Source organism: Alligator mississippiensis, chromosome 3 (genome assembly GCF_030867095.1).
Source record: "Alligator mississippiensis isolate rAllMis1 chromosome 3, rAllMis1, whole genome shotgun sequence".
In the NCBI taxonomy this organism is placed as follows: Eukaryota; Metazoa; Chordata; order Crocodylia; family Alligatoridae; genus Alligator; species Alligator mississippiensis.
This window is the reverse complement of record NC_081826.1, coordinates 96752985-96767356: the sequence shown is the minus strand read 5'-3', so window position 1 is coordinate 96767356 and position 14372 is coordinate 96752985. Positions and strand designations below refer to the sequence as shown.

The 14372-nt window shown below is 43.7% G+C and overlaps 1 long non-coding RNA gene across 1 annotated transcript in view; it reads left to right on the top strand.

Annotated features, from left to right (window-relative positions):
- Window positions 1-837: 837 nt before the first annotated feature.
- Window positions 838-14372, top strand: part of LOC132249092 (uncharacterized) — a 44744-nt gene continuing 31209 nt past the window's right edge. Inside the window, exons 1-2 of the long non-coding RNA XR_009460487.1 lie at window positions 838-939; window positions 2342-2459. This is a non-coding gene — a long non-coding RNA (uncharacterized LOC132249092). The remainder of the gene's footprint in view (window positions 940-2341; window positions 2460-14372) is intronic.

Sequence of the window (14372 nt, the reverse complement as noted above, 5' to 3'; positions counted from 1 at the left end):
AGTGTAGGTTAACTGCCCAAGCCAATCATTTATCCAGATGTACAAAGAACTAGTATCTCAGAAAACAAAAAGTTCATATATTCTTCATCTCCCTTAAAATTAAAGAAAGCACCTGAAGCATATCCAAAAAATAACATCCTTTCAAGAGGATAAAGTTTCAAGTAATATATCAAATATGTTAATCATCTAAAGATTAACCTGTAATTAGAGAGGAGAAATACATGTGAAGCCTGAGAAGAAACTATAATCAGTTACTATTGGCTCAAGAAAAATATGAATCATCCTGAAAGAAGCTTGTTAAGAAGTGAATTAAAGATTAAAAAAAAAAAAAAAATGGAAATGTCAGACAAAGTTTAAAAAGCATTTAAAGATAAGTAGCGAACAGCTGTGGAAGTCAGAGAGAGAATACAAAGGGGAGAGGTTTTTATTCAGGGCACTCTTTATTTTTGTAAAAGCCAACAAGTACTTCTGTGTTAGCTTTCTGATTGACTCCAGATGTTTGTGTTTTAAAAGGCTAGGTGCTTGCATGTGTGTTTATGTATAGAAAAATAGTGATGCTTGATCAACAGCTGATCAAGTATCATTTGATCCTTCAGCATTTTGCTATTGTCTCATAATTGTTAGACCTCAAGATTTTAAGTGCCAAACCCTCAGGGCACATATAGACATTCAGTTTCTACTCGGGGAGTGTAACAGGGAAACCTAGCCCTGTTACCAGGAAGCAGAGTGGCCCCTTTAAATCCAGAACCTTCTGGGTGCAGCCTGGCCAGTTGAGCAGGGTTTAAGGATTGAGCCCTGCCAGCTGGTCAGGTGACAGGAAGGGGAAGGCCAGAACCATATAAACCTCAAGCAGAGCAAGCTAGAGAGACAGCAGCGAGGGAGACTCCCAATGATTATGGAGCAGCTGCGGCAGCCTCCTTGGGAAGAATACACCATGCTGTGAGACAGAAGCACAATCACATATAAGCGGGCACTTTGCCTCTCTTGTTTTTTTTAATTTTCATTATATGGCCATAGGGGCCTATGGTTTATGTTTAATGTTAAATGCCAATGGTTTGTGGCTGAGGCTGTAGGGGAGGAGGAGAGCTCGTTAGCACTGAGGGGCACTGTGCTAGAGGGCTCACGAAGCCCTGCTGCACTAGGGGTGCAGCACTAGGGCCACAAGCCCAGAGTTGCTTGAAGGGAAGATAGGAGCTTTGGAGCCAGGTCCTAGTGGGTGGACTTAGGTGAACAGCCCTAACTACAGAATGAGGGGCAAAGCTGGAGGGGGCTGAGGCCCCAACAGGCTGGTGCCACAGGGGCACAGTGTAGAAGGGCCAGTAGGCCTGGTGTTGTGGATAGTATGGAATGGAAGGCCTTGAGCCCGAACGAGTTAGAGAGCTAGAGCCTTGGGGTCAAGCCCTGCTTAGTGGGGTTTTGACTGACAGGCCTAGCTGGAGAGAGAGAGGGGGTAAGCCCACAGCAGCTGAGACTCCTACATAAAGAGAAAATTATAAAACATCTGTGAGGCATGGGGCATGTCAAGGGGAGGTAGGAGTGTGCATTTTGCTATTAAGGCAACAGCTCATTATCCTACAGGTGGTGAGCCTGGAGCTTGTCTGGGAACCTGTGGGTCAGCCTCCCTCCTTTTTAAGAACCAAATAACATCAAGTCATGGCAGAAGAGTAAAGTGGGGGAAAGCTGATCCCCAGAAGAGGATTAGATCATTCCCAGGAGAGCTTCTCTTAGGAGAGCAAATGTCTGTACACATTACCTTCTGAGAGAAGCCACAGCACAATTATCCAGCATCCCAGGGTGCTTTACTCCTGGCCACCCCTTGTCCGCCCTCAGCAGACAGTGCAGGCTGGCCTGTATGCAGGGTCATCCCTGGTAGGGTGTGAATTGGGGCGACTGCCCCAGGCCCCGTGCTTTGGGGGGCCCCACAGAACTGGGTGTTGTAGCCATGGTGACTCTGCACTGCCACCACTGGCTTTGCATCTGGCTGCTTGCTAGGCCCCCCCCCCGCCCCCGTTGCCAGTGATGCCACCAATGGCGGTGGTGACAGCTTCGTATCCAGGGCACATGGGATTGGGGCAGGGGTAGGGCCTCACACGAGCCTGAAGTGGGACAATTTGTCCTTCACCAAGATGCATGTGTAGGGGCATGTGCTGTGGCACAAATTTGTGCCACTACTATTTGTGTGGATGCAAGCATATACCCCTGGCCTACTGCTTCAATTCAGCAGGGGGAAAGCATGCCCCTTTTGCAACCCACATGTGCTGTTGGCTGACACAGACAGCTCAGGAACAGTCTGTGTCTTTATATCAGGGACGCCCTATGCACTGCTGCCATTTGTCTCCAGGCAGACTGAGAGAACCTGTAGAGTATGCTGAAATGTGTGCACAGGAACCCCTGGCTGCATTGCATCAGTCCTGAAAGCTCTCTTCTGTTCAGGAGCTCAGCATTCAAGGCATCACTAGGTAAGTTTTTCTAGCAAGAACACAAGCCTGAGATAAATGATCTGAGAGAATTGAATTTGTTTACACAGTCCCAGTTGGTATAAACAGGAATAAGTCAATTGCCTTTACTGGAGAGAATAATTTACACCAATTGATCATCAGGTCCTTCTATCATAGAACCAAAAAAACCCAATTTGGCTTACACACTTGTAACCCATGAATTTGCATTATTATTTGTTTCCTTCTAATTCTTGTTGGTTTTTCCTTGACTATGTAGAGTTAAGAGTTACTTCACAGTTAGGGTGGCTAGGATCTGGAACCAGCTTCCAAGGGAAGTGGTGCTGGCTCCTACCCTGGGGGTCTTTAAGAAGTGACTTGATGCCTACCTGGCTGGGGTCATTTGAGCCCAGTTCTCTTCCTGCCCAGGCAGGGGGTCGGACCTGAAGATCTGCAAGGTCCCTTCCGACCCTACTTCTATGATTCTAAGAACAAGCTAGCATGGACACTTCTCCTTGAGTAATAGTTTTAGGGTAGCTTTTTTCCTTTCTTTCTGTAGTTTGAAGGTATAGATTCTGTTGATGATAGTTTTAGGGCCATTAATTTATGAGAGCTTCAAGATGATCCATTATGCCTTTTAGAAAGGCTAACTGAACTGCACAGGAGTTGGCCACATTTTGCAAGAAGTGGCCACATTTTGCAAGAAGTGGTTGTGGATTTTTGCTACTGAGCCAGCAGTAGCAGGAGTCTTTGTAATATGCTTTTATCCTAAGTCTTGGCTGTAACTATGTAGAGACAGGAAAAGAAAAGCATCTTCAAGGCTTTCTAAAGGGGAGAGGAGTGATGACATAAGGAAAAGGCAAGGCAAATCTACTTGCTAAGCTGAAGCAAAAAACCACACTGTGACTCACTTCTAATGGGTTGTGTATCATCATAGTTCTCTCGTTACAGTTCATCTGGTGGAAATGAAGTTCATCTTTCTTTGGCTTTTAGAAACTGCTGAGGGAGAATTCCTTTAGGGAGGCTATAGCACCTTTGCTGAGTATTGTGTATGTGCCAAGACCACAGCGATGCTTGAGGGTGGCTACATGTGAACTGACATTTTGTAATCTTTTGCCCTCAGCTAAATGTATCAGGTTCCCTTTAAAAAACAGCTTCACATTGCTAAAAATTCATGGGTTCCTGCATTAGAAGTGATGTCTAACTGAAGGAGCATAGTATGGAGAGATGCATGGATTGACATCTGTCCTCCCCTCCTCTGTGTCTTGCTAAGGATTTTGGTTCTTAGCAATGACGTGAAATAGTGAGCAACTAATTCTGTTAATGAAAATTGGCTAAAACCACACAAGTCTGTTTTTGTTTCCTTTGGACAAAGATTAACTGTTAAGCCAATTCTTGAATATGAACCAAACTGTTTATCTCTTAATTTAACAAATGATTTTGAGATAGTGGTATGCATGTGTTACTGACGCTTACAACAGACATAAGTGATTCTGACTCCAAGTTCTTTGCAGGAATTTAGCTCAGAGTAAGTACCAAACCATCCTATTTGGAAAAATGTTTCAAAGTCCTATAAGTATTCCTCAGACAGTCGGGTAGATGACAGAATATGGTGAGGTACCCACAAAAGTAGATGCACAGTATTATTGTTTTTTTATTCTACACTTGCTAAAAGTGACCTGACCCTCACCACCTATATGCACACACATAAAATGATTCCCACAGCTACTCATGAGGGTCTGGGGCTCAAGTAGCCACAGGATCTATTTGAAATATAACAGTGGCTTCCTTTTCTTTGGGAAACGTCTTTCATGCTACCCACATGGTTAGTATAAGTAGGCAAAACTGACCACTTCTATCACCTGCCATGCTGTGCCATCCATAATAGTATGTCCCATGATGAAAGTGAGAGCATAGTCTTGAGAATGCTGCCTTTATCAATTAGCACTGAAACGATCTGAAGTTCAAACAGGATGACAAAACTGAGAACAGATATAAATGACAGATTCTGAGCTGGAAAGAGTGAAATGCCACAGAAATTCACAAAACTACACTACTTTTGAGGGAATTCAGAATGAACTAAGGGATATTTTAGTAACTTGAAAACAGTTATGGTTCATCCAACTGAAAAAAAATGTCCCTAAAAGTATAAGAACATATGCTGGCTTATCTTTTTTTTTACTGCTCCAGTGAACCAGCTATATCACATAAATTAAGCCTGTACCACTAAGGCAACTTTCTTGCAATGATTAAATAGCATTTTTTTTCTCCTTCAAAGAGTGTTAATATATTTGCTAGTTTGTAATATGAAATTAGTCCTTGAAAATCTATTTTTTCAGACATATTTCTTTTGAGACCAATATCCTGAAGCCAGAGGTGTACCTGCTAGGGTTTGTGCCGTAGGCACAGACTCATACGTGATAGGATTTGCACCCTGGGGACTGGGAGTGGAGGCATGCGTGTTTGAGGTGCTGGCCACACAGGGTGGAGTGGGGACAGGACACTATTGCAAGGGGAAGTGTTGCTGCCAAAAGCCTGGTTAATTCTTCCCTGGCACTGCTACCACCACAGTTTTTTGTATGGTGAGTGAAGATCCAAAGCTTCAGCAAAGGCTGCAGGGCCAGGTAAATGTTAACCTGGCTCTTGGCAGTGACATTCAACACTTCCGTTGCAGCAGTGATGTTTTCCAGGGGGGAGGAGGGACAAGGAGACTCCTAATCCTTTGATTTCTGTGGCTAGAGCCTCAAGCCCCCCTGCCTCCATTCCATTACCTCTCTTACTGAGTGTCTGGGGCTCTTGCCCTGCTTGTCAGCTATTAGTTACCCTACTGATTAAAGCAGTGCTGGTTAGTTAAGAGACCTGGGATCTTCTACCAAAAAGTTTCCAAGATCCCAAATAAACAATCATTGAAATTTGTTTCCCCCCCCACCAATAAATCTTATTGCAGTAATTTACACAGTTATAGTTAGAGCTTTCACTGGCTGTTGCTGCTAGATGGCACAATTTTCTGTAAAGGGAGAAGATGCTTTCATTTCTGTCTCCCCTCCCCCATGTTCAACAGAGCTCATGTCATCCTGAGTTGATGCGAGTACTGTATTACTAGTGAACTGGAAATGCAGGATAAACCACTCTTTTCCATCAGACAAGGTTCTGGGATTTTCTTATAGTATTTCTCTTTATTATACACATGCATATTATACTCTGCCCTGTGGTAAAAAATTTCATAGTATTGGAAGGGTTAGTATATTGTGCTGTCATGCTCTCTGCCTCTGCTGTGTTGGGAAGGATATGGTTAGAGCATGCACAATTTTTGTTTCACCCAATTTATTGTTCACATTGGGAGCTAAAGACTTGACTGTCACAAACTACTTTTGAGTGCTTGTTCTTTTAAGCAGACAGGTAGATTAATCTTCATTGCCTCTGAGTATAAGCTAAGGATATGCTCTCTGCTGTTGGAGCTGACTGACAATGTTGGCACAAGAACAAATGAGTATAAATGGGTTGTAAATAAATTAAGACTAGAAATCAGGAGGTTTCTAACCATCAGAGCATTGAGGTTCTAGAGTAGTGTGGAAAAAAACACCAAATATATTTTAAGATGGATATTTGATATATTTATGAATGGGTTTATATGCTTCCTGCGACAGCAGAGGACTAGACTCATTGGCCCAGAGACATGAATCCCTCCCTGTCCTCTGCTCCTAATAATACTGGTAATTTTTGCTTTAAAACAGGCAGAAAATCCATGGTATTTGCCCTGTTGCTGCTTGCACTTTGCTAGACAGGAACATTGTGTCCTGAAACATTAATGGAAAGAAGCTTTCATTCCTTAGTAACTAACTTCTTTTCAAATTGGTTGAGAGCTGTGACTGAACCAAGATAAAAAAAAAAATCACTGAAATTTATTTTCCTGTCAGAACATACATTTAAATAAAAAAACACTGTACTGGGAAAGAAAAAGTATAATGACAAAAAAAATTCTTTGCTTACAGTTTAGATTTTCAGTATTTTTAAATAACCGATTCAGAATTATGACTTGAATGTTTCCTGTGGGTATGTCTACATGTGCATTTATGCTGTCTTAAATTTACTGTGCATTAAGTAGGAATAGGCCAGTGTCTAGATGTGCAGGCGTTAAAGCACATTAATGCTGTGTGTGGACTGACTTAGGACTAAAGTGTTACTGTGCAGTAGCTAATTGGTTGTAAATTAGATACTTGCATGATAAAAAAAATGTCCACCATTTATACTAAGATGCCTGCTTGTTTTTGTTTTAATATGGAGTCATCTTCTGGGCCTCTTTATACAGGTGTTATTGTCTGTTCAGTTGTTTACTCAGGACAAGGTCCATACATTATTCTGTAGTTTGCACAATGTCAGATGAACCGTAAGTTCTCAGCAATTACTATACTTACATATTTTAATGAGAAATGGAAGTCATACCACAGCATTAAATGATTCAAGCATGAATGTTGCATCCAAATACTTGGGAACTATTGCAATTCTGTGTATTCATAATGAACCTGGAAAAGCCACTAAAACTCATTAAAGTGGCTTCTGATTTTTTTTTGGGGGGTGGGTAAGAATATGGTGTAAGAATCTGAAGAGAATAAGAGACATTAATTTTAGGATATGCAGCATCTTGTATATAGAATCTTTAAGCTTGCGCTGGTACCAGAAGCTATATTATTGCATTAGGGCAGCTTTCCACAAGGGCTAATGTATTCTGCATCTCATCAGGACAGTCTGAAAGCTGCCCTAATCAAACTATTCTGCATCTGGTACTAAAGTTAGCTGGGGTATCTGTACATGACAGTGGATAGTGCCATATCAACATAATAACGTGCATCTACCGGTGAGGCCCATTTTTTTTCCAGAAGAATTGAACATTTCTAACTTCATTTGAATTTTAAGTGCTCATCATCTCTAAAGTTGGACACTCCAAATTAGAGTCCACTTTTATAAATTCTGGCTTCAGTTTGCTCAGTTCTAGATCTCTTCACAGTACTGTATGTGCAAAATGTCTTTAGCATAAATTCAAATTTCTTTTTGATCTCTTGAGTTCATGTAGTTTTCTGGAAATCACTCAGATAAACATCTAACATTTCAAGAGCTTAAAGAGTTCCTTGGTAGAGAAAATGATCATGCCTTTAATTGCTGAGTATGTTGCAATTAGAGAAGAATGCTAATTGATGGCAGATTGATTCTTTTTTGGGTGTGGCATGCCTTTTGGCATCATCCCATGGTGCTTCTCTAGCATATTGCTTCAGTGGTAGTAATTTATTGAAGTGGTATGTTTCACATCTTTTGTCCAGATACCTCTTTTTGTATTGTACCATACTGCATCTTTAACCTAATATAATGATTCATAGATGTTAGGGCCGGAGGGACATCAATAGATCATTGAGTCTGACCCCCTGCATAGGCAGGAAAGAGTGCTGGGTTCAGATGACCCCAGCCAGATGCTTATCTAACCTCCTCTTGAAAACCTCCAGGGTAGGGGAGAGCACTACCTCCCTTGGGAGCCCATTCCAGATTTTGGCCACTCTAATGATGAAGTAGTTCCTCCTAATGTCCAGTCTAAATCTGCTCTCTGCTAGCTTATGGCCATTATTTCTTGTGACCCCCAGGGGTGCCTTGGTGAGTAGAGCCTCACCAATTCCCTTCTGTGCCCCATGATGAATTTCTGGCAGCCACAAGGTCGCCTCTCAACCTTCTCTTGCAGAGGCTGAAGAGGTCCAGGTACACTAGTCTCTCCTCGTAGGGCTTGGCCTGCAAGCCCTTAACCATATGAGTGGCACTTCTCTGGACCCTCTCCAAGTTATCCACATCCCTCTTGAAGTGCGGTGCCCAAAACTGCACGCAGTATTCCAACTGTGGTCTGACCAGTGCCCGATAGAGGGGAAGTATCACCTCCTTGGTTCTGTTCGTCATGCATCTGCTGATGCACAATAAAGTGCAGTAAGCTTTGCTGATGACTTCGTCACACTGATGACTCATGTTCATCTTGGAGTCCACTAGGACTCCAAGATCCCTTTCTGCTTCTGTGCTACTGAGCAGGTCATTTCCTAGGCAGTAGGTATGCTGGACATTTTTCCTCCCTAGGTGCAGCACTTTGCATTTCTCCTTGTCAAATTGCATTTTTTTGTTTTCTGCCCATTTGTCCAACCTGTCCAGGTCTGCTTGCAGTTGTTCCCTGCCCTCCAGTGTGTCCACTTCTCCCCACAGTTTTGTATCATCCGCAAACTTTGGACAGAGTACACTTCATTCCCTCATCCAAGTCACTAATGAAGACGTTGAAGAGTATCGGTCCAAGGACCGAGCCCTGCAGGACCCCACTGCCCATGTACTTCCAGGTCGATACCGACCCATCCACCACCACTCTCTGGGTATGACCCTCTAGCCAATTATGAATTCTATTATTTGGTGGTCACTGTCCCCCAGGTGACCACTGATCTGTAGGTCCCCTACCATGTCATCCCCTGTTGCCAATACCAGGTCCAGTAAGGCATTCCCCCTAGTGGGACCATGTACCTCCTGTGTCAGGTGGAGGTCCTGTGTGAACAGTGGGAATTTGCTGTCTGCATCTCCCAGCAGATGTCAGGGTAGTTTAGGTCTCCCATGACTACCACTTCCCTAGTCTTTATGGTCTTCAAGAGCTGCCTCAGGATTTCTAAATCTATTTCTTCCCCTTGGTGTGGGGGTCTGTAGCAGACCCCTACCACCAAATCCCTTTCCCTTTGACCTCCATATATCCTAACCCACAATCCTTCTACTTTCAGAAAGGTGAGTTGGGGCACGTTAACCCCAGCTCCCACAACTGGGTGGGTTACCCGCTGGTAGGATCCTGAGGGTGGACCCCAGGAGTAAGTGGGGCTAGAGGCCTGATGGAGAGTACCCTCAACTGGCCTGGGCTGGGACCAGGACCAGAACAGTCAAAAGGGCCAGCGGCCCATGGCGAGGGATGCCCAGAGCGTGGAGGGCCTGGGGTTCCCAGCTGGCCTTGGAGGTGAGGCCAGGGCCTATGTGTCCAAAGGTCCCAGGAGAGGACTATGCCCGAGAGGGGAAAGAGTTTCAGGGAGCGAGGTAGCCCTGAATGAGGGCAGGGTAGCCCGCCTGATTAGAGGGATCTTGGAGGGGTCCTGATCGGAGGATTCTGGAGCCCAGTGTGGGGCTGGTGATGATAAGAACTGGATGCCATCTGTGAGGCTTGGGCTGCAGTGTAGGGGAGGTACGGAGCTGCAGACACCCCAAATATGGGGGTGCAGTAATGGGCAGCCTCCCGCCTTATTTAACAGCATATTATTCCAACAATGCATGGCGGGTGAGACAGGTGGGCAGCATGACCAGAGGCAGGTGGGGGTGGGGGGGGGGGTTAGCTGTGGCTAGTGGGGATAGCTTTTGTGGCAAAGTGGGTATCAGGAATTCTCATTGTTTTGTTGTTGGCCAGAATTTTCTCTTATGTCTTACAACATATTTAATTAGGGGCTTGCTTTCTTTTTCAAAAATCAAACAATATAGGAAAATATTTTAAATATATAAAATAGTTTTAATGTTACTGATCTGAATTGAGAGAGTCCATTAAAGTCTTATTTTTTTTGTTTTTTTCCCCTCTCTCCTACACACATGTACACACTCATGCAGAAATGCAAAAGTACTAACTCCAAAACCTCATAGCAATATGTTCTGTAAAGCAAGTAAGTGATCGTAATATAAAAAGTGGTGCTGGTGAAAGGCAACTGTGGTATATGGTGCCACACTTAAGACAAATTTGGGCAACAAGTGGTAGGCTCTGGAATTGCACTGGATATCTTTTTGGTGAAACATTTCTGGCATTTCTATACAAACAAGTGCATTAAGTCATGCACTGGTGCATCACACTTGATGCTGTGTTAGGGGTAAATGGGAGAATGAGCTGAGAATACCACAAATCCTCATAGTTGTCAGAGGCAATCTCTTTCATTAGACTAACTAGATTTTAGCAAAAAAAAAAAGAAATTCTTAATTTCAGCATACCTGAACTATGAGAATTCTAATTTAATTGAACAAGAAATTGTGTTAGTCCAGAAAGTTTTAGTGGGCTTGTTCATGGACAAGTTGCCACAAACAAGACCTTAGTTTTTTCAGCTTTATCATGATTCATGGTTCAGTGACGGCTCTGTCTCTCTAGACTTTTAGTCCACACTCAGTATTGTGTATTGCAAGGTTAAATGTCTAGCAAACATATCTTCTGAAAATAAGTTGCACAGTTGGTAAGATAAAAAAAACAAAAAACATTCATACTATCTCCTGTACACATATGTTTTACTGTTGATATAGTAATTAATTCAGTACAGCAGTGTAGCTTTCAAAAGAGGTTACAACCATGCAGAGTGGTCTCACATGTAGGTTGGAGCAAAACCTCATGGAGGTTTAAAGCTAGGAGCCAAGACTCTAAATCCAGCCTGTTACTCAGTGGGGAACTTATAAAGAAGTATCAGTAGTGGGGGAACTTATTCTCTGTGGCAGGTGCTACTGAGCAGACAGTTTTGTGTTCAAATGCATTTGGACCTTTGTTTAAGTTTCATTCCTGATACCGCATATTACAGTCATTGATGCTAAAGGTCAGAATTGCTTTGATCACTGTGCTCAGTACTTATTCCGTATCATGGCAGATTAATCTCCTGACCAAATGGAAAAAAGAGTATTTTTCCAGACACTTTGTATGCAGAAACATAGAACTTCTTATAAGTTTTATATAGGGTACAATGAATGTGATTTTTCTTTTCTTAATTCTGTGGAAGGTAGTAAAGCTATGGAGGAAGATTGAAATCTACAGTATGAAAGGAGGCAGCATGGAATGATTGCAGTTGGGTGAAGAAATCTTGTTTATTAAAAGCATAATATAACATGAAATGAAGAGAGGCCTCTTACTATATTATACCACTAATGGGAATGACTGATATAGGAACATAATTAATGCAAAATAATTGATTTATGTAGTCATTGTGGGACACAAAAACAATTTAAACCTGAAGCTGTTGCTAATTTTCTCACCAGTGTTGGCATCTACATGCCAAAAGATGATGTGCCTGTGTGTGTGTATTTTGGGCTAATTTTAAATTGTATCATCTTGCAGTTTTGGGTGATTTGTTTGCCTCTTTCAGTTTTTGTCATATGAGTCTCATTCTTGGAGTCTTAACATTCCATGTGCTTTACAGGGTGGGATGCTTTCTCTCTCCTTCCCTTCCCCACCATTTTTAAAATGTATTTGCATTGTTACATGATTAATAGCTCATGTTTACCTTTGTATTAAGACATCATAGAATTGAAGTGATGTTGTTTGTCATGTTAAGATATGTAACTTTGCATCACTTCCCACTTCATTAGTGAATTTAGCCTGTTGTAAACTGTTCTTTTTTTACCATGACCCAGGTCATCTCCTTGATCTTTTCTATGTCAGAATCAATTGGTGAATCATGCTGCCGTTTTTCCTGTGATGATTTTGGTTAATATGACTATCCTTTGTACAGTTAAATTGTCTTAGACCAAATCAGACATGTTTAAAGTGGCTGCAACTCTGTAACAGCTTATGGACTTGCTCCTCCTTATCATATGTGTGTGTTGCAGGAAGAAACAAAAGGGAGGACCCCAAAGGGCAAGGGGGGAACCCCAGGAACAGGAATTTGGGGATGAACCGGGAGGAAAAAGCAAAAGTAAAAGGGAACACTCACCTGCAGTGGGACCTGCGGCGAAGCTGTAACACCGGGAGAAGCCTGCGTGAATCATCAGCCGTGCCTTCATACAGCTGCCGCTGGCCAGTGATGTCAGCAACGATCACCGGTCGGCAGAAATGAAGTGGGTGGCCAGCAAAGAGGCAGGGGGACGGACTCTGGGAGAAGCCCCAGCAAGAGGGGTCTCCCTCAAACTCCTAACGGAGCAAACGGGGCCGGAAGTGGTGTTCCTCAGCAGCGGAGAATCCGGCTGCGCTCGCTGCGAGCCAGAGGCTGCCAGCTGCAGCGAAGACGACACCGAACAAGGAGCAGGGGTTCCCATTCAAAGACCAGAAGGACAGGATAGGAGAGCCCAGAGGGACTTGGATTCCAGCAGCCACCGTGGAGGAGGGGGAGGTGCTGACCCACTACCCAGCACCTGACCAGGTGGGATGGCGGAGGGCCCCGGGGCAGCCAGAGAGATGTGCCTAGCGGAAGACGTGAGGCCAGGGCAGCACAAAACGCTGTGGAGCACAGACCGTGGTGGTGTATCGTTGATACCGTGGGTAACTGGTGGACTCAGGTTCACCGGAGGGCTTCAGGGGGCCCGAAGATATAGGAGCCAGAGCGGCGAGGGAGAGGAAGTCTGTGGAAGGCCACAGGATCCCATGACCACATGGAGAGCCTCGGCTCGCCCCATAAAAGTCTAGGAGAGAGGGTTGTGTGTGATTTGGCCTTGGGGGCCGGCCGGGGGTACAGAGGGGTCCCTCAGGGTGTGTCAGGAAGGCTCTTTTCTTTTGAGTTTTTTTTTTTTGTGATCCAGTTTGCATTTCCCACTTTTTGGAGGGGTTGAGTATCAGGGCACAGGGAGGGCCTGATTGGTGTGTGAGCCTCAGGATCAGGGTTAGCATTAAGGAAAGTCAGCGGGCACGATAACCAGGGAGGAACCAGGGCCTGGTGTTTGGGAGCTGGCCACAAGAACAGCAGTGACCTGCCACGGCTGGGTATAAGGGCAAGGTAGAGGGGAGGTGGAGCCTCGCAGAAGACCTCCAGAGAGACGTCTCGCCCTCGAGGGAATCTGAGTGGTACCACCCCCCACTGTATTAAAATTCAAAGTCGTGGGAGGAAAGATTGGGGAGTACCACGTAGGAAGCGAACATCTACTCGTAGGGCCACCCGGGGTAACAAGGCGGACACAATCGTATATCCGGACCAAAGCTGCCCAGGACAGGATGTTCAAGGCCAGGGGGGCACAATGTGAATTTAGCTCATTTGAGTAGATGTACAGCTTCCTTCTCATCTCCTCACCAGCTAGTACAAGACGGGTGATAAGAGTTCTGTTGGAATTACTTTACCCTCCATCTGAATGCAAGGAATACCACCAGTGATGTGGACAGGTTTGAATCAAAAGGATTAACATTTTTCCAAGGGAAGGTTTGACTATGAGACCCTGAGATGCACTGGTAGGAGAGTGAAATAAGAAACAGTGTCCCAGGAGTGCTCCATGCACCTGTGCTGCATCCTGAGAGGCTTCAGAACACAGTACTCCCATTCACTTCAGTGGGAGTTCCCTACACAAAGCCTTTCCAAATCAAGCCTAAAATTTTGCCCAAAGTATGTAAGAGTTGGGGTCCTAGAATGTTTTTCTAATGCTTTACATGATGTTTTATGTCTCCCGTTTGTTTTTACATTTGGTTTAGGAAGTGAGTGTACGTGTGAGATTTCCCATGATCTTCAGAGCAAAGCTCAGTTTCTTCAGAGGTTCTGTCAGTAGCATAAGAATTCATTCAACTTTCTTCATAACTTGATTGGATTTTAGTAATTGCAGCCGAGAGCTTTGCTCCTGCTAAACGGATCCACTGCTTTGCAATTGCAGAAACTAGTGTCATTAACTTTTCAAGAAGTCTCTTCATTTTACATGTTGACTTTGGTTTTAGGACTTATTCACTTTTCATTTAAACTGAAACAAGTCTGTTTATGAGTTGAGAGTAAGTTTTTTAAAGGCAGTTTTTAACTGCACCCCCCCATCATGTTAAGTGGAGTGGGCACTCCCTTCCTTCCTATAAATAGAAATCATTTTATAAATGGAGACTGTATTGCCTGCTTGTTAAACAGTGCCTTTTGAAACCACTAACCTTTAAAACTGTTACTTGGACTAAGTATTTCTAGAAATCAGTTCTCAAAGTTTTTCTTTAACACTTTTGTAGCATTTTCAAACATCAAATTCTTGGATTTAAAAGGGGAT